Source organism: Capsicum annuum, unplaced genomic scaffold, assembly GCF_002878395.1.
Source record: "Capsicum annuum cultivar UCD-10X-F1 unplaced genomic scaffold, UCD10Xv1.1 ctg4367, whole genome shotgun sequence".
In the NCBI taxonomy this organism is placed as follows: domain Eukaryota; kingdom Viridiplantae; phylum Streptophyta; class Magnoliopsida; order Solanales; family Solanaceae; genus Capsicum; species Capsicum annuum.
In genome coordinates, this window is record NW_025851157.1 from 17,337 (window position 1) to 39,063 (window position 21,727).

A 21,727-nucleotide genomic window follows, 5' to 3' on the forward strand; every position below is an offset into this window, starting at 1 on the left:
ACACAATTTTGTCCAAGAACACAAAATGGACAGATTTGCTTCTTTTTTATTTTTCAGTTTTCTAACACTTTTTTTTTTGAATTTTCTATCAAGCAAGCCCAAGATTGATCTTGTAGGAACAAGATCAATCCATGCTTTGGTACCAAATTATACAAGAAGCACAAGGAAAATATGAAACAAATACTAAATCAGTCCATAAGTTTGAAGAATTGAGGACCCCTTTGGTGACCACTCTCGAATTCACCACAACAACAATGCAAACACAATAACAACAAGTTATTGAAGGTGTAAAATAAACCAAAATAGAAACAATATGGCGAGATGGTCAACAATAAAAATATAGGAACAACACACAGTTTTACTAACAAGAGATAGAAACGGTTATAAGAACACAAACTACTACAAGATTACAATAAAAGTAAAGGGATAGTTAGATAGACTTAATGAAGGCATAATCTTAAGAACCCAAGAGAATATTTCACTCTTGGACCCTTAACACTACACACAACGTTCACCTATATCTTACGAAGACACAAGGTCGGAATCCACCTCCCAAGCATCATGTTTCCAAGCCATGAGATCAACAAGAGTGATTCCACACTCTCTATGCCTAATTTTGGTTTTGGTGCCTCAACGAGAGAGGACTTGTGCTTCTTTGTGTTTCAAGACTTAAACATCATGAATAATCTAAGTCTAAGCCATACAATGTTCTATTTATACTAGGTTACAAATAAAATATAAAATGTCCAAAATGCCCTTTTAAGAGCTAGGCTCCCTTCAAGTGTATTTAAGGGTTTTCTTGTTGTGTTCCAAGACTCCTCTTTACACTCCAAGTGTGATATTAGGTTTGGTTTGGTGTGTTTTAAGTCCTTCACTTACACACTCCAAGCCCAGGATTCATTACATTCTCACATGCGTCCATCTTTGTGGTCGTACTTGTATCATTTGTAGAGGTAATGAAACAAATGTCTCTTATGGTTTCTAAGATGAAGGTAGTCTTACCTTTTGGGTATAGTAAATCCATTAAAACCATTGTAGTTTCCTTATCTCTTGATATTTGCCAAAGCCACTTCCTTTGTGTCATTCATGCTAAGCTTTTCATGTCACACACAAAGGACCCATGGGTATATTCCAAATGTGAACAACCTTGGCTTGATGACATATGTGATAGTTTTGGATTGCAATCTTCTTTCCTTGATGTTTATCTTAGTCATGTCCTTTGTGATGCTAGTGGTACGTGTTTCATGATCATAACAAAAGATTGTTGGTTGTATTCCAAAGGTGTACCCCCTTGGCATGTCTATATAATTTGTGGTACTAATACTAACCCTCCTATCATGAGAATTATGTGCTTATTTTCCCTCTCTTTGGTTTTACAAGGTGCGAATTTGAGGACAAATTCCTTTCAAGGTGGAGAGGATGATACAAGCATAAGGATCACAAGGATCACAAGTTTTTATTGAAGGTCCACGTTTCGGATTTGCAAAGGAATTGAAGACCTTTTGAATTCTTTTTCAAAGCCTTGTCCAAGCTCGGGAGCTACAGAGACTACAAGGTGCGTTTATGAAAATGGACGCGGTTGAGCATGTCTTAAGTTCATCCAAGGGAGTGTATGTATAAAGTGTGAAGACATGCCTTGAGTGTCTTAAAAACACTACAAGTCATCCCCATTTATACACTCTAAATTCACCCCTTTCATTAAGGGTAAATGTGTCATTTCCCATCTCTTTTGTAATAGACTATAAGTAAGAACCCCTTAGTCTTATTTTCTTATTTAGCTCATTTTAAAATCACTTTGTAACATTGAACACCATATTTTCTCTCAAGAAGAAAGTAGATCACCAAACATTTTAAGCTTCACAAGTGAAAGGTTCTACTTGTGTTGTGAGACGGCTAGAAACGAGAGTACCTGAGTGAACCGAGTTCCTCTTGTGTTCCCGTAAGAACTTGGTGCTTGTTAATGTGATTTGTAGAGATTTTAGAGTTTGATACAGTCTTTAGTTCCTACATTTTATATTCTCTTTGTGTCAAGTTATCTATCTCCTTATCTTTCAAGTTTGTGTGTTTGTTATTTCCATTTGATGTCTTGTACGTGTGGACTGTTTCTGTGAGTTTGTAGACTGTTTTGTGCTCTTGTAGATACCGTTTGGTATCAACCACGACGCGGTGGAATCGTGGTGGCTCACTAGAAATGGACCCCTGCCGATTTGGCCTTCACTGCGACGCGGTGAGTGAGTCATCGCGATACCCACCGAGATGCGGTGCAATCGCGGTGACTCACTGGATTTTGATGAATGTGTTTCCACCCTTCACCGCGACGCAGCCTAATAGCGGTGAACTGTTATTTTTTTAATCCAAATGCGATCCGAACCTTGTCCGAAAAGTCCAAAATTTACCCGAGACACACTACTTACACCCCTGAATATAATTCAACTAAAAAATCGTCATCTCGGAGCCCGGAAGGTCAACTTAAAAATCCTCACAGTTTAAAGGGAGTCAAAAGTGACCAAACCCCTCAACACTTATCTTTATTCTCTAGTTCTAAGTGCTATAGGCACATACTAGGGGCGGAGCTGGACTAGGAACGTACGGGGTATTACATTTACTTATTATTTTAGCAAATCAAGAGGGATTTATATTTTGTAGTAAAGTATTATTTAAAAATTATTTATATACAATTTAGATAAGTACTATGAGAAGTGGGATAAGCGATGATGGAGATGGAAGCTACTACTGGGAGTGAAGATAAGGTGTGTTGAAGAATGAGGGAATCAGTAAATATAACATATGGAATATAATTTTTCTATTTTCATGAAGTCATTTTCATAAGTCTAAAAAGATTTATTTCTCTAGAGAAAATATTTTTTTTCCAAAAATCTAACCAGTCAAATATGAAAAAAAAAACAAAAAAACTAGAACATATTGAACACACCATTTATTTGTTTTAAATTGAATTTTACATTGATTTGTATTTGTTAATTTTCCTTCATACTTTGTTCCTCATAAATAAAGTCATTCAAAAGTTATCCAATTATATAAGGAAAAACCATTAATAATCATATGACTTACCAAACAAGATATAATCAATGTATCAATAAATTAAATTAATTAGGTAATAGAAAAATGTGACTTAATTTATATTTTTTGTAAAATTAATAATTATTATATCATGAAATTGGGCCCGGGCTTTGCACTGGCCTTACTCAACTAGTGATTTTATGTGGAATTATGTATCTGCCTATGAAATTGAGTATGAAATTAAATAGTACCCCCGAACTATGATCAAAGTTGCTACAACATACTCCACGTCAAAGGTGCCACGTCAGCTAAAAAGTCTGACAAAAATACGCTAAAATTTAATTTAAGGGGTAATAGAACCCTCGTGAAATTAAAGTGCATCGTAACAAATTTGATCTTAGTTCAAGAGGTACTAAATGCTTTTCTCTAAAAGTATCATTAACGTCTAAGTTAATCATCTCGACTGATTGATCAAAAGGCTCTGTTAGAAATTTCTTCATTCCAAAGGTTGAACTCGAGACCGGTAATCAAGGTGAAATTGCGGAGGGATATCATCAGTCCACCAGATCCCTTGATAGTACTTTACAAAAAAGAACTTGTACTTCTTAATCTTTTGCTAGGTAATTGGCATATTATTGTTAATGGTGTATGATTAATTTATTTTAAAACTCAAATTATATGGAGATATAATATAATTAAGTAATTAAAAATGTGCCCAACATATATAACTTTTGCTAAAACTCTATTGTTTGGTACAACGGGATAAGGAAAATAATCTCAAGTTAAAATTAGGAATTAATTTTATCTCATGTTTGATATGATTTACTATTTAACTCTGAAACTATTTTATATCAATATTTACTAAAATGATGAAATTATTATTCATGTAAAGGATGAAATAAAATAGACTCATGAAATATCTCATCTAGTGAAGTTTGTGTGCAAGTATGACAAAAATATAATTTTTTTCTGGGTAACTTACATAAATTTTTGAATCTTTAAGTGATATTACATTTTATCCCGACTATTTTGTTAATTACATCTTATCCCAATTTTTTGAAATAGTGATACATATGTTATATGGTGATACATATAAAAAAGTGATACATTTGAAACAAATTAGATCTTTATTTTTGGAACTAATTATAATAGGACTACATTATAATTCATACGAATCACCATAAACTATAAGTATCACCCATTAATATCATATGTATCATCCATTAAAAATCATATAAAAATGGTGAAGTAAAAATAAGATCTGGGGTTTTGTTGATATATATCAAGAGTAAAGTTGAAAATCGGGATTTAATATAAATTTTTTAAAAAATAAGGAATATTGGGTAATATAGTCTCTTAAATTTGAGTTTTGTGTAATTTATAAAAAAAAAAAAATCTCTTCTTGAGATCTGCTATATTTTATTAGTTATAAATATAAATAATTCTCTTTTTATTATCTGTCAATTTATTACTTATGACGTGACCATTAAATTTAGCACACCAAGTTTGAAATTTAAAACAAAACTTTGTCACCAGGTCAAATTATTTATCAAACGATTAAACTAAAAGAAGTAAGGATAGAATATGTATTTGTATTCATGATGTTTTAATAAGAGTGTAAATTAAGATGTAGGAACGGAGGATTAGTCTTGCGACTGCCGGCTGTGGGGATACCTTGGAAAATAAAATAAAAAAAAAACATCTCATACATTGATGAATATTCGAAAACTAAGAACAAATCCATCTAAATTTTTTTCTTTCAACCAAAAACTTTACTTTATTAATGTGGAAACGATTTTAAGTTAAAAGCATCTTTGACAATCCAATTAGAAAAACAGGAAATTCAAACTAACATTTCTAATAGTGTAATAGAAAATTGAGCTAAATTTGCGCTATTATATTTCAGACCTAAAAAATATGTGTAATTTAAACCTCTTCAAATTAAATAAACTCATAAGCGTCCAGATATCTTCACAGTGATGATTCCTATCTTTGATGAAACTACAATTTTCTGTAGAATCATATCCACTATGTTTTTTGCGTCAGATAAGAACAACAACTTTGTCAATCCATATGAGTGTTTTCCAATGTAATCTGATGGACTAGCGCTTCTGCAATGGCGGTCTTCCCAACAAATTGAATTGGGCGTGAGGATTTAAACAGATTCTATAACTTAATCAATCTTATATATAGAATTATATCAATTATTCAGGAACGTAGAACTTAATAATTTTCACATACACATAAAAGTAGTAATTCAGTAAAAATCACTTACCTAAATTCTCCATTGTTTTTCTTGTTGGCAGAGATTAGCGGAAGCACACTTGACTTTATGTTTCTCTCCCTTTACCTTAAGTTTCAAAATAATGTTTGATGTAACTTATTCTTCTTGTGGCAGAAAGAGGACCCATTTATAATAAAGGGATAAATAGTTATGTTTTCACGTTCCATCAACATGATTTGTGGATACAATAATTATCCCACTAACAGTAGTTATCCCATTAAGAGTCAGTAATTATCCCACTAACAGAGTAGTTAGTTGTTTTAATCCTACTAGGTAACTTTTTCATACAGGTTTAGGATTTAACTTATTCAATTATTATTAAATCAAAAATAAATTAATCATACGGTCCATAGAAACTTACATTCTCCCACTTGGCACATACAATGTTAATGTAGTGGTTTAATATGTACGTCAATCCTGTGCACAATTAATATTAAATCCAATATCATTTGTCATTATTAAATAAATCAACTAAAATGAGTCATGGCGGTTGTACATCACTTTACTTTACATAATTCTTCCCATGTACCACAATATTAGTCTATTACCAAACATAACCTTTCAAATACATAATGGATCCAACGATAATACTTAGAATACTTTATCTAAGTCAGAACCTGTCATCATCATTCACAATATTATGTATACAAGAGAAAACAGGTAACGACAGAAACATATATAATTTGAGCTCAAAGTGTCAATTACGTAAACATAGTAAAGTCTTTACATGAAATCATTCATTACTATCAATAAAACTCATTCTTTCAACATGTTCAACAAGTGTTTTGGGCGGTAATCCTTTCGTCAAAGGATCAACAATCATAAGCTTGGTGCTAATATATTTAATTGACATTTTATGTTTCTAGACTTCTTTTTTAATCGAAAATTATTTCAATTCCATATGCTTAGCACCTTTTGAATACTTATTGTTTTTAGAGAAGAAAACAGCGGCGGTATTATCACAATAAATTTTCAGTGGCCTAACTATATTGTCGACTAATCCAAGTCCTGAAATAATGTTCCGCAGGTAATTAGCCTGGACTGTGGCCTCAAAGCATGCCACAAACTCAGCTTCTATAGTGGATGCGGCTATAACAGACTGTTTCACACTCTTTCATGATATTGCTCCTCCAGCTAATAGAAACAAATATCCAAATGTGGATTTTCTTGTATCCACACAACCAGCATAATCTAAATCTGAATATCCAACCACATCTAGATGATCAGATCTTCTATAAGTGAGCATATGATCTTGCGTTCCTTGTAAGTATCGCAACACTTTCTTCGCAGCCTTCCAGTGATTTATTTCAGAATTACTTTGATATTGGCCCAACATCTCAACAGCAAAACTGATGTCCAGTTTTGTACATGTTTGGTCATACATTAGACTCCCAACTATTGATGCATAAGGAATATCTTTGGAACAGAAGGACTCAAAGAAACAGAAAAGGTGGAGAAGATAGAAAAAGTTGTGGCTGCCTTAAATAAGGATTTGGAAGGAATTATTGTGCCTGTTATGGTCCCAAAAAAAGCATTTAAGCATAGAATAGAGTACCAACGAAGAAAAGAAGATGAGATCGAACAAAATTCAAAGGAGAGTCCGTCTAAACCATCGCCACTCCTGCACCAATCATTTCCCGTACATGAGATGTCAAATGATGATGGTCTTGGAGATGGGATAGGAACTCTGTTCGATGGATGCAATACTGTACTAGAAGATTTTTCAAAGCCCATTGGGGGTAAAGAAGGTTGCACCAAGAGAGGCTTTACAAAATTGGACTTTTACTCCGCTCCTAATTCGTCGCCCGTTGCGGTAGATGAAAGGGCAATCACTAATAGTTTTTAAAATCGGTGATGATCCGAAGGAGGCCCCGTGATCCAGCCTTTTATGTCTCAAATTTTCATTTCGTGTTTTACAACTTTCAAAAAGGCATGGGCCCACATTTGTGTGGGTCATAAGCCATAGTTTTTATTTATTTTTCAAAAGGCCTCCCTTTATTTAAGAATTTATTTTTTAATATAATTATCTAGCATGGTTTATTTTCGTAGCAATAATTTAAGAAACCTGCCAATGTCATGTCATGTCAAGGGTTAGACGAACAAGGCGAAGGAAATAATAATGAACAGAAAAGGTGATGAGGAGCGGCTAGTAATAGATATAGAGGAATGTGAAGATCAAAAAAAGCCCAACCTGGAGGAGCCCTAATCCTACCTGAGATGGATGGTCAAGAGTGGACCAAACCAATTAATTTTGATGCAGTAAAGATATTGTGCTGGAAAGATGTTATAAATTTTTATTTCTTGATTTATTTGTAATCGCCTTTATAATAGTATCAATTTCAAGATGCGTAATTGCCCAGAACCCTTTCCCTTTATGTACGAACTACGTTTGACCTGAATTTCTAAGAACGGGATACATAGGCGGCCTATCTCGGCTTCGGTCAACCCCTTACAAAAATTTATCCTTTCCTTTTATGTACGAACTACGTTTGACCTGATTCCTGCTTCAACGGGATACGTAGGCGCCCCAATGGTTCGGTCATATAACCCCAGAAAATGGAAACTGGGGCAGAATTTTCGAGAAGGAATCTCAAAAATTCACAAGAGAAGATCAACATCTAACAAAGAGGATGAAGATCAGCAAAGGCTTCAGATCCACTCAAGATGATATCATCTCAGACTACTCTAAACTGGGGCAAAAATTTTGAGAGAGGCCTCAAAATTTCCACCAAATACTAGAATATATTTCAAATTCCCCAGTACCAGAGGTTTAAGACAAGTGCTTGAAGCCACCAATTATGACAAAGTCTAGGTAGACTCATATCCTGGGTGTGACAGGACTATTTGAAGAATCCTCCAACAATGATGATAAGTTTTGGAAATCCTCCGTCAGATATAGTCAAAATCAAGAGGCAGATGTTCATTGAGCTATTACATGACATGACTGGTAGAGATCTTCTAAAGTTTTATATAAGCTTTCGAAACTATCTTCTAAAAATTAAGACTACTTTCAAAAATCTATATAAATATTTTACTTAGTGATTGCCTAGACATCAATTGGGACAGGGAGTCATAGGTGGAATTCCTAACATGACGAAGTACTTGAAAGATGGCAAGGGAAAATCAAGGATCGAAGGAGGTCAACACAGAGTAGTTTCACTCAAACTAATCATTTTTTGTGGATGCAGGGATCGATACACAAAATCGAGTGTTTCTTTCGAAAAATACCCAAGCATGTCGGGGGGCCATGACAGAGCATATAATGCTTAATAACGATACTTTTGGTAGCCCAAAAATGGGATCAACACCTATTTATCGATGACCTTTCGAATTGTCCATTTTATTTCTTGAGATCATGGAGGACAAACAAAAGTGTCTTGTCTTCTTTACAAATATTCTATTTAGAATTTTTTTAAAAAAAAATGGTCGCTAGCAAAAGAGACTTTGTGTCTACTAATCGTCTACCTTGAGTACAGGTACATGTAGAAATCAAGACGCTGACAAATGAATTCAGGTAAAACTGTTTTTAAACTACCGGAAGGACCATTATATATCATTGTCGAGAGGGCCATTGCATGTCATTGCCAAGAGGGCCATTGCATGCCATTGCATGTCATTGCCGAGAGGGCCATTGCGTGTCATTGCCGAGAGGGCCATTGCATATCATTGCTGAGAGAGCCATCTTATATCATCAACACTTAATATCTGTTGACATGCTAGACAGAAATGCTGGCATCGAGGATATCATCATCATTTAATATCTGTTGACATGCTAGACAGGAACGCTGGTGTCAAGGATATTATTATCGTTTAATATCTATTGACACGCTAGACAGAAACGCTAGCGTCGAGGATATCATCATTACTTAATATCTGTTGACACTCTAGACAAAAATACTGGCGTCAAGGATATCATCATCATTCAATAGCTATTGATGCACTAGACAGAAATACTGGCGTCGAGGATACCATTATCATTCAATATCTGTTGATGCGCTATACAGAAATGCTGGCGTCGAGGATATCATCATCATTTTATATCTATTGACACATAAGACATAAATGCTGGCATCAAGGATATCTCATCTTTTTATGAATCAGCATCTGAATGTATCAAGAGCACGCGATTTAAAGGGACGCCGTTAAGTCGCTATCTAAGGATGAATGATATATAAGATCTCCTAGAACTTGACAATTTGAGGGTTATCTATAAGTCATATTGTTTGAAATAGAATAGTGTGCAAGATCACCTATGATTTGATAGCCTGTAGGTCATCCGGAAGCCACAACAACATCCTAATTAGATAGTGTGCAAGATCGCCCGAAAATCGATAGTTCGAAGGTTATCCATAAGTCACAACTAAATCCTTACCGAAGAATATGCAAGATTATCAAATTGATACGTCCAAGGGTTCTCTATAAGTCGCGTCATATCCAAGATTGCTTATGTGCAGGATTACCCAAAGACTAGCAATTTGAGGGATTAAGTGATATTGTATCCAAGGTTGGATGATGTGCAGGAACACTTGAAAGCTAGCGATTGGAGGGATATCTGTAAGCCATCTCTTATCCAAAGTCAGATAATGTGCAAGATTACTTAAAAGCTAGAAATTCAAAGGATATCTGTAAGTCGCCTCGTATCCAACATCAAATAATACGCAAGATTATCCAAAGATTGACAATTTAAGGGAAATTTATAAATCGATCATTGGCTATAACCAGAGAGTTTATCATATACAATATGCATTGCAGGTGACCAAAAGGGTTGCCACATCAATACAAGATTACACGATTGCAGGAACCGTTCTGCATAAAGTATTGTCGGTATCCAAAAGGGCCACCTCACTTTGAAAACATATTCAACCGACAAATGTCATAATTATACAACAATCAAGAGGGTTGTTGTGTTTGTTGTTGCCAATTATTTCATTCCAAATAGGTACATGAAGATATGAATCCTCTTTTCAGGCCACAACTCATGTGGAGATATGGTAAAAGACTACACACCTCTTTTATGAATTATGTTTAGTACTAACGCTTTTTGCTTAAAGCATTGTCGAGAGCATCCGAGTGGATAAAAATCTCAAATCAAAACCACAAGTGTGGACGACTTCAAATAGGATGCAACACAACGTGAAACTCTTTCTTAGCAACAAAATGGGACATAGTCTAGAGAGGGATGTCAAACTCTCTGGACGCGAGCTAAAGGATGATCACCACCACCATATAACCACACCCCTATTAGAAGGTATTTGGGTATTCTGGGATATTCTTGTTTCAACTTCACCTTCGAGATATTTCTAAACTCATATCGAGGGCAAACTTTGCTTTCTTTCAAATTCGAGGGACAACACACCTCGAGATTTGGAAATTATGCCAGGTAAATTCTTGCCTATGGATGTGAAGGATCCCATATTCAGGGTTAAGAGTTTACAAGCCTCTTTTCCACAACTCGATCATTAACTTGACACTCATCCCGAGCCAAAGATCGTCTGAAATAGAAAACTATCTTTCCTACCGATCGAGTCGAACTACAAGCAGTCTAATTCCCTGAAGTCTTGGGGATATGTAGGTTGGGCTCTATATAGAAAACTCGACTGCATTCCAACCTTCTCCCCTAAATCCCTTTATTCCTCAGCATTTTGGTTCTATTAGAAACTCTAAAACCGTAATAGTTGGTGAAATTTCTAAAAAATCGTGCTTTAAATCAAGCTTTATGAACTACAAGTGGCCTGAATTCTCATGCAACCTGAGATATGTAGGAAACCTGATACCGAGGTTCGGCCATAACTCCATGAAACTCGTGCGGAAAACCAATCTCTCTTAGATACGAATTTGTGGTCGGACAAAAATTAGGAACGTCAACCTCCCTTTGCTCAGGATTACTTGTATCCATCCTACCCAAAGGGAGGGGCCAGTTGTTGACACCTAATTTTTGCCCTCCACAACTATGTTTAATTTCAAATTTCTTCGATTTTCAAATAAAATCGAAATAATTATTTTATTCCAATAAATGTAATTTAAAATATTTATTTGAGTTAATTTTATCATATAATTAATGATTATATGTTTTTGTATTTTTATACGAGAATGTATAAATTTTGTTATTTAAATGAACATTTTTTTTATTTAAAATTAGACTTTATTGATTAAATTTGAAAATTAATCCAAATGGACAAAGTCTTGATTTTTAAATATAATTTATTCTTACACATAATTTATTTGAATAAATATGTGTTTGATTTTATCAAATCAAGAAACTCGGGATTAAATAAGATGTTAATTTATTTTGAATTTTGACTTAATTTAGTCAATCTATTAGATTTGACCATAATTGAAATCAAATTGGCCCCATTTGCGATGCAATTGGCCAATTGATTTTCAATTTGGCCAAAACTTAAATGAATTAGCCAAATCCCCAATTCCCATAACCTAATCAAAGCCAAAAATCAGCCCATTCCCTTCACGAATTAATCCAATAACCCAGGCTCAAAATCCCTCTAACCCAGGCCCAAAATTCCTTCGACCCAGCCCAGTCCCATAATCTTTCTCCCCTTTTCTTCAAGAACCTACGCGTAATAATCTTTCTCCTATTTTCTTCAAAAACCTATGCGTACAACCATCCAAGAACAAGAATACAATGTACAACAACAATTCCCAGCTTCAGTGAAACAGCATTCAAACCCACTGACCCACTCGACCAAAATCCATCCAAATCGACCCAACCCGTCATCCTCAACCCAAAATTTGGCGAAAACCAACTTCCCAAAGTCGACCTGACTTTGACCCGCCTAGATGGCGTGTGTTTGTTACGAAAATTTAACAGAAAATTCTAGAAATGGGTGAGCTGGCTCACCCCAACGTTCAAATCCCATGAATTTCGGGTACCATAGTACGAATTCATACATAGATGGAGAATTTTCATTAGCTCGGGGATATGATTCTCCTTTCTTTTGAAATTAGCAATGGATTTAGGAACGTTTTAGGGAGGGAATTCCTTATCTAGAAGGGATTCCATTTTTGGCGAGCTTCCAAAAATACCCCTAATTCGACTTTCTATATAAATTGGTTCTCTATTTCGGGGGGTGAAAGATTTTTAGGTTAGGGAAATTTGGGTTGAAAATTCTGGGGCTCGAAAAATTTTATAAGTCTGAGAAGAGAAGAAAATTTGCTTGTTTCTAAGGGGGGTTAGAGAAATTTTAGGTTCGAAAAAGGGGGAAATTCTGAAAAAAAAAAAAAAAGGAAACTGTTTTCAGTGAAAGTTCTTGTGTCTAAGGAAGGTTGGCGATTATTTAGAGTCTTTTATTTTTTTTGGAATCACGTTGAGGTCTTCTGGTGGTAGTTGAGATTCCGTTGAAGCCTCGAGTCCTATTTTGCTGCTCCCGAATAGGTAACATCCCATTCCTTTAAGCGTTCGATTGCTTCTGCTTCATCTCACTATTCTGTAGTAGTAAGTAATTTGAGATCATTCTGTATGCTGGAGTTTGTTGCTGTAGAAGTCGTTAATGGCCTTAGGACTTGTTTGTGATCGTTGTGGTTATGCTATTTTGCTGAATCAGTGTTACGTTGTAGTCTTTAATTTGGCTGCCTGGAATAAGCTCGCTGTTTCATGTTAATTGTGTTGATTAGCCATCCTTTTACGAAGCAGTGTATATACATATCGTTGAATGACTTGAATAAGCTCCTTGTTTCGTGTTGATTGTGTTGATTAGCCATCATTTTTATATCATGAAGCAGCGTACATACATATCGCCGATTACCTTCCAATTTACTATTTTTGTATCACATATTGTTTACGAATTTTGTTCATTGATTTCCATGGTGATTCCCGTTTTAATTTTCACTTAATTGGATGGCTGAATGTCATTTTGTTTGAGTCATTTTCTGTTTAGCTAGTAACATCACTAATAGGACTGCTTTGCGAGTTCCTTTGGCTTTCCAAATGTCAAAGAGAATAACCAAAATGAGTCCAATAATGAAGGTTGCCAGAAAATCCTAGGATCCCACAATGACCATTTCATTTGAATCTGTTGGAATAAGGAAGAGGATTAGAATCAAGTATGGCATCTCGTTTGTTGTTGTTGTTTCGAAGTAGCCTTAAATCGCTATTTTCTATTTAGCCGGTAACAGCACCAGTAGCAGGACTACTCTGAAAGTCCGTTTGGCCTCTCAAATGCCAAAGAGAATAATGAGATATGTCCAAATATAAATCAGAAAATCCTAGGATCCCTTGACAATTATCTCAACTAATAAAAATTTACTGAACTCACTTTTGAGTTCGTCGGAATGAAGAAGAGGATTAGAATGATGTACCCTGCCACTTTCCTTATAGTTTGTTGGTTGTGCCCTTCCGTATCCAAGATTGGAAATTTTAGTTTCTTTATTCTTTATACTTGAGTTTAGTATGTGTTCTAACAAGAAGGTAAATTCGATATAGTTTTTTTGTTGATTTATTGATACTTGAGTGGGTTTTTTTTTTTGGAGAAACATCTCACTTTTATTGCCATTACATTATACGTGTAATCTGTGCTTACGTGTAATCTGTGCTTGAACTAAGGATTCCCTGGGATTTTTCTTGGACAGAAGCATCAAGAAAGAAGAGATGAAGTCACGATCTCTTACTTCTGAAAGTGAGGTTGAGAGGTGGAGTAGAATATTACAATGGTCTACTTCCATCTTCAAAAGCTTACTGCAAAAGTTCTTTTTTTTGTTTCTTTCCTCTTTTAGAACATTTAGGATTCTCAATACCTTCCCGCCCTTGCTTGTCTTGTTCGTTTGTCAAACAATATTTGCCTTAAGTAATCTATGGCTTTACCTATTCGAAAGGGTTCTGGAGTATGATTTATTGGTCTTGATTGATAAGTGTCACTATATGTATCTCTTCCGTTCAAATTGTTGTGTGTTTCTCCTTGGGTTAGAGTGCCTGATTGAACAATTGAACACTTCATTTTCTGTTGTTATCTCTTACCACGAAAGCAAAATACAAAAATCCATTTATAGCAATCTTTGTACCTTTTACAAACTTACACCTGACTTATGTTTTGTGGTGTTAGTAAATAATTTATATAAGACATGATGTTTCCAGGGGATATGCAAAGGGAAAAGGTGCATTTTGGTATCTTTGCACACCAATATGAAATGAAATATGAATCTAATGAATTATACTTATTTTCTGACCTTTTTTATTGCTTTTCTATTGCTAGTTTCCCGTATTAACATTTTTCCCTTATAAGCATGTCTCATTGCTCTTTAATCATCTTTTAATTATTAAAGATCCGTGTTATGTTGATTTCTTTAATTTGATTATGTATCAACTCCCTTTACTTCTTTCTTCGTTTTTGGTTGGTCATGTGTCAACTGACTTTAGTAAACTTCTCTCTAGGTTGGTTAATGTGTTAATTAACTTTTCTTTTCTTTTTTTTATTCCTCTCATTGGTAGTATATTAATATCCTTTATTTTTCTTATTTTGCATAAAAAATTCGTTGGAATCCAAACGGATTTTTCACTTCCCATTTTGTAATGGGCCAATGAGGCCCATCTTTCGAGTCAACCCCGAGACCAAGTCCAAAAGCCGATCATGAGGCGTATGGATGCTAGAAGATAGAAGAAGAAAATGCGGGTTAAAGACCCACATTTGAAGCGGCTAAGACATGCAAAAGTTTCATTTATTATTTCATTCCGTTAAATTATTATTGTCTTTATAGCCAAGGTTGTATTTAACACAGGTAGAGGCAAGATTCGAGCTAAACGCTCAAAAATTAGATTAGGACAGGTGAAATGGGTCGAAGGCCCAATTAGACAGGACAGGTTTTGTTGGTTTGGGCCAATGGCCTAAATCCTTTACTTCCTCCCCTTCCCCCTGTTCTTTATGTTTGTTTTGCTTATGTGCTTTGCAAACCTAGTTAAATTCTTAGTTAAGTCTCTAAAAAATTAGTTTTGCATAAACACCAAAATATTTTCAAAATCGCTTTCTTTCCAAAGAATCAATCACTTTTTTGAGAAAATTAATCTTTTCGAAGTTAATCAAAAGACAATTTTTAAACAGTCCGGATAACTGCAAGTTAGCGGATGTTTTAGGTGCCTAACACCTTCCTAAAACGTTAATAGGAATCGCTTATTCAGAATCTCTAATTTAAAATGATTTTCCTATTTTAAATCGTTTTAAGTAACTCTCTAAAGGTTTCTTAATTCTTTTTCAAAATTAAGTGTCGACTCTCTTTCAAAAGTTAAAATTTTCGCAAAACAATTGGGGCATGTCAGTTAAGCAACAGTTTCAGTCGCAGTCTTAGTAAAAGAACTCAGATTGTTTTTCAGATTTTAGTATACCAGGACTGTCAGTTACAATCAATTTAGTCACAGTATGGAACTCAGGTAGTTCCATCAGATTCAGGACTGTCAGACACAGTCATTCATGTTATAGTATCAGTCATGTTTGATAATAGTAAACCATGTATTAGCATAAAGATCCAGATATCATGTATTCACGATTTTAGTTACTATGTATGCATGCTTGCACTCTCACGTTCATATTAGTCAGTCAGTTAACATTGCTCATCCATGTAAACCCTTTTGCATCTAGCCTACCCCACCCGTATACTCAATACTTTCAGTTGTACTGACGCTATGGTACTTTCTTTTATGTTACATCATAGGTTCAGAGTCACAAGTTCCAGATTAACAATAGCAGTAGCATCCCAGTACGCAGAGTGGCAGTGAGTCCTTATCCATCCGAGGACGATATTATTTTATTTCATTCATTATTTCAGTTCAGTTTTGCTAGAAGGAGTTAGTTGGAGACATGTTCCTTCAACTCCTTATTTCAGACAGTATTTAGAGGCTTTCGGATTTAGTTCAAATTTTAGATTCAGCTTTTAGTTGTTTTGGGTATTTGTTACCCTATATAGATGTTATTATTTATCAGATATTCTATTCAGTTGAACCTTATGGCCTATTGTTCATATTTTCCGCATTCTACAAGTATATTATGCAATGTACAGGTACAGATATCAGTCATGGGTTAGCTTGTGGTCCCTTGGGATCATAAGCACCATGTAGCATTTCGGTTCAGAAAAATTGGGATGTTACAATATCCCTTTGATTTTTCTGGATAACCAATGAAGAAACTACTAATTGTTCTTGAATCCAGTTTCTTTTCTTGTGGATTGTATACTGTAACTTCTACCGGGAAACCCAAAATATGCAGGTGCCCCAAAATAGGTTTCCTACCAGTCCACAATTCAAAAGGTGTCTTTGGAACTACTTTACTAGGAACCCTATTTAGCAAGTAAATGGTAGTCCATAAAGCATACATCCATAATGAAGGAGGTAAAGATGAATTACTTAACATACTCCTAACCATATCCATTAATGTACGATTACACCTTTCTGTCATACCATTTTGTTGTGGTGTGTCAGGCATTGTGTATTGAGCACATATGCCACTTTTTATGAGGAATTTAGCAAATGGACCTAGGTGTTGTCCAGTTTCATCATATCTTTCATAATATTCACCACATCTATTAGACCTGATTATTTTCACCTTTGTATCTAATTGTCTTTTAGCCTCAGTAATAAATACCTCTAAGAAATTAATCGCTTGAGATTTTTTATGTAAAAAATTGATATATCCATAACGTGAAAAGTCATTATTAAAAGTGATAAAATACTTTTCTTTATTGAAAGATGTGATATCAAAAGGACCACATATATCAGTTGTATAATTTTAAGAAGTTGTGTGCTTTTTATGGCTCCTTTCTTTGGATGTCTTGTCTGTTTTCCTTTAATATAATCTACACAAATGTTAAGGTTAGTAAAATCTAAATCTAAAAGAAATTCATTCTTAACAAATCTTTCCAGCTTTTCTTTAGATATATGACCTAAACGTTTATACCGCAAGTAAGCAGATTGTTCATTCACCAAACTTTGTTTGGTTCCAGTATTATGATGTAGAGTTAAGAGTGTTTCGGCAAACTGATTATCAAGATTCAATTTGTATAAATTATCACAAAGAATACTAGTACCAATGAGATAATTATGTCTAAGCAAACTAAAACATCCATTACCGAAATTAAAGGAATATCCAGTCTTATCTAACTTAGACAAAGAAACTAAATTTCTCAAAGGAGAGGGAATATAAGAAGTTTCAACTAAATCTAAGTGACGCCCAGTATCAAGAATCAGACGATAAGTCCCGACAGCTTCAACTGGAGCCTTCACTTTATTCCCCATGTAAACATATCTTTCATTCTTGTTTATGGTTTGGATTGTAAGGAATCCCTGCATAGTATTAGAAACATGAATAATACAACCAGAGTCAATCCACCAAGTATATAAGGAACTTCAGTTAAATTTGATCCGAGAGATATAAAAGCACTAGGCTTACCTTTCTTCTCAAACCATGCGTTACGTTTCAGGAAAATCTTTCTGAAAGTGTCCAGTTTTTCCACAGAAATGAAACTTACCATTCCTGTTTCCTTTCTTACGTACTTGAGATGAGGACTTATTAACATTAAGTTGCTTCTGTTGTCCTTTACCATGCTTCTTTTCTTTCTTTTCAGCTCCTTGATTATTTACAAAGTTAATGGAGTAGGTTCCTTGATTTTCCAGCTTCGTTTCCTCTTGAACTAGCATACTATGCAATTCAAGCATGTTCAATTTGCCTTTCATGATGTTGTAGTTCATTTGGAAAGGACCACACTCAGACGGTAACGAGTTGATGATGAATTGCACAAGAAAATTTTGTTCCACTTCCATTCCCAAAGACTTAAATCTTACTGCTATGTTTGTCATGTCAATGACATGCTCATGCATAGTACGTGAACCATCAAACTTCATGGTGGTCAAAGTACCCATTAGTGTCCCAGCAAGAGACTTATCAGCAGTTTGGGAAGATTGGTCCACAAGTTTCAGAAGTTCTTTTGCATTTTCAATTTTGGGAAGAGTAGTCTTAATGTTGCCCGCAATGTTCGTTCATTTGAACATTAGGCCTAATCTGTTAGACCGATCTCAGTGTTTATAATAAGACTTTTCTTCATCACTACTAGCTTCAGTAATAGCAGTTGGCTTCTCAGTGTAAAGTGCAACATCAAGATCTAAAACCCCAAGATGGAATCTGATCTGTTCGCATCAATCTGAAAAGTTAAGTCAGTTAAAAGTTGTAATAGTGGCAGAGTGTGGATAAAGGGCAAGTGCTGCAAGTAGAACATGCTCATTTGTTAATACTTTGAGTTACGAGTTTAAACACATTATCAAATTCAGAAATAATTTACTTTCTTAAATGTATATTGATGTTCTCCTTTGGGCGAAAAATCAAAATACAACTTTAAACATAATGATGCTTAAAAGTATATTTAACATAAATTGATAATACTTAATGCCTCAATTAATAATATTTATTATCTTTGAATAAATAAATAAAACTAATGGTGCATCTAAATTATCTCTTTAATGTTTATTGGTTATAAGAACAAATAATCAACCTTTGGGTGATTCATAAATGTCTTATAATCAAAACTTCAATTTACCCATAAATGTCATATCAATTATAAGCATAAAAAATAATATGTAATTGAATTTTAGATTTAATCTTTATCTTGGAATTAATTTCATAAAGATTCGACCACTTTGGTGATTAATGAATCTGATTTTTCAAATCACATTACGAAACAAATGTGATTATTATTAACATTAACAGTACTAAATTTCAATGATTCATTAAGCCAACAACACTAATAACAATAACAACAAACATTAATATTATTGTTAATAATAGGTCAACAACACTAATTGAAATTTCTACTTGCTAAGACGAAATTTAAATGCAATGTTTAAGCATTAGCCGTCAAATTATTATGACCACAAAATGTTAACGGCAGAGGGTACTATCTGAATGTTTGCATAATATTAATTAGCCATTCAAAATCAACTTCAGTAAATTCCATTATTTTTTTTATTATTATTTTAAGAAATCCTTTCAACATAAGAATTACTACTAGTACGTAATAGTGTATTTCTATGAACAAATCTCTCAGTACGTTATGGGACCCATTAATTTCTACGTAACAGTGCATCATTCTGAAATTACAAAATTATGAACATATAGGAATTCCTCCTTTTCATTGACAAACTTTTACCCTTTTTGAATTGTACTTAAACAAAAGAAACGATGCTATTTTAAGATTTCTTTATGGATAAACAACATAAATTCCAACACTTTGCTACCTAATTATTCCCTCTCCCATCTTTTATATTAATTACATGATATCCTGGATATGATACATTATTTAACCTCCCAATACATAAGCTTATGATGCATTACTAACCAATTAGTTGGAGATAAAAAGGGAAAAAACGGTAAAAGTGCCTACAATTGAGGAATTAACACACTCAATTTAAGATTTTTTCCGTTTAATTACATAACATCCGCAACAATTTCATTATTTGAAATTTGAATAATCAAATCAATCTTCATTAATCATAATCTTTCAAAACTAATTTCTTTTCCAATCGTTCATTCCCTGTTCATCATAACATATCTCATTCCCTGTATTCAGAAAAAAATTGAAGACTTAATTTCTTTATATTTATGTATCAGAATAAGAAATATATATTGAATATATCAGAAATCATTGATTACCTCTGTCAGAAATAGTTTTATGTATCAGCACGCATGTAATATCTCTGTCAAAAAAATATCTATGTATTAGAAATAATAGGAAAAAGAACAAAAATAACACCTAAAACTAAAATAATTTTCCAAAACTAGCACCTAAATTTAAAAACCCAGTAAATAGCCATTAAGCATCACAATTCGTCCACTAAGAATCACAATTCAACTTTTCCTTTTGCAAAGCAAAAGTGTGGATTTTGCATGCTAGTTACTTCTCGTTTTTTCCCATTGTTTTTTAAAAACGCTAGTTCATTTTATTTTTTAAATTTTGCTGCTTTTTTTATGTTCTATTTTTGTTTTTAAAATTTGATGTTTCATTCTATTATAAAAAAATCACTACTCTTTTGTGTTTTTTCACTATTTTTATACTCGTTTTTTGCAGCTTTTTTTTATTTTTTTTTAAAATCTATTCCTTTTTTGAAATTAGCATAACCACAATTGTTATACATTGAAACATGCATTACGTATATCTATGGAATGATGACATTGTCTGTCAAAAAAACCAAGTGAAAGTTTTACTATAAGAAACTTTATTTGACCAAAACAAATACATAGGATTTTGAGGAGCAGATAATGCAATTCAGACTCAAAATGGAAAACCTAACTCCAACTTTCTTCAACAGTTCAACCGCAATTCTCCAAATCTAAAAACCACCTCCCAACATTATTGCAAGGCCAAAAGAGAAACTATAAATAAAACAAGTCAAACATCCAAAAGAAAATAGATATACACATTCTATACAATTTTTAACTACAATTATTATTTAGATACACATTTTATACGACTCTATATAGTTTCTACATGCGTTCTAAAAAATGTACCAATCTAGTATAAGAGAGTATCAATTGAGTATATGGACACTGCAAGTGTATCAATGTAGTATAAAAGTATATTAATGTGGTAGAAAAGAGAATCAATCGGGTATAGGGACTGTATGTGCTTACATAGAATTTATTAATTTTTTTTTAAAGTGTATCAATATAGTATAAAAGTGTATCAATTGAGTATAGAGACTGTATGTGCCCAATTGGGCCAAATGGCTAAAAAGGGAAATTACTTTAGTCGACTGACTACAACATGTCCACCTTTTCAATTATGGGCCATTTTTTTTAAAAATGACCATACCTACAGTTTCGTTTGTTTCATTGTACATTATGATACATAAATAGAATGTATATGGACGAAATTTATATACATAAAAATCATACCTTTGGTAATGGGTCTCTTTACGCAACTTTTTTCTCTCTCTTTGCAACATCAACAACAGACTTATGAATAAGAACGTTAATGGAGGTTGTTTGTAAAAATTTTCTGGTGGCCAATGGCCATAACACACATACTACGATTTTTTTGGGGGCTCTTTTCACAACTTTTTATTTGCTCTTTGCAACATCAACAACAGACTTATGAAGTACGTTAATGAAGGTTGTTTGTGAAATTTTTCTGGGCGGCCAGTGGCCATAACACAGATACAATGATTTTTTTTTTTTGCTTATTTTTGAAATTTTGTTAATGAGAGTTAATTGTAGATGAATTTATTGCTAACTTTTATTACTTACCCAATGATTAATGATTTAATAGCCATATTTTTTTAAGGAAAAGAAAATTTTCCTTAATCTGCAACAATGTCAACGTGATTTAGGGAGAAAAAGTAGGAGTTGTGTGTTATGTATCAGATCAAAAACTTATTTAGAGATTTAGAAGGGATTTTTGTAATTAGTTTAGTGGGATGAAATTTTAAGTAATATAGGATAC

General features: G+C 33.7%; 1 long non-coding RNA gene across 1 annotated transcript; it reads left to right on the forward strand.

The window, feature by feature from the left end:
• The first annotated feature begins 11,851 nt into the window (after positions 1-11,851).
• Positions 11,852-15,204, forward strand: LOC107874301. The gene is made up of 2 exons (XR_007050059.1): positions 11,852-12,692; positions 13,860-15,204. It is a non-coding gene; the product is annotated as an uncharacterized LOC107874301 (long non-coding RNA).
• Positions 15,205-21,727: the final 6,523 nt, after the last annotated feature.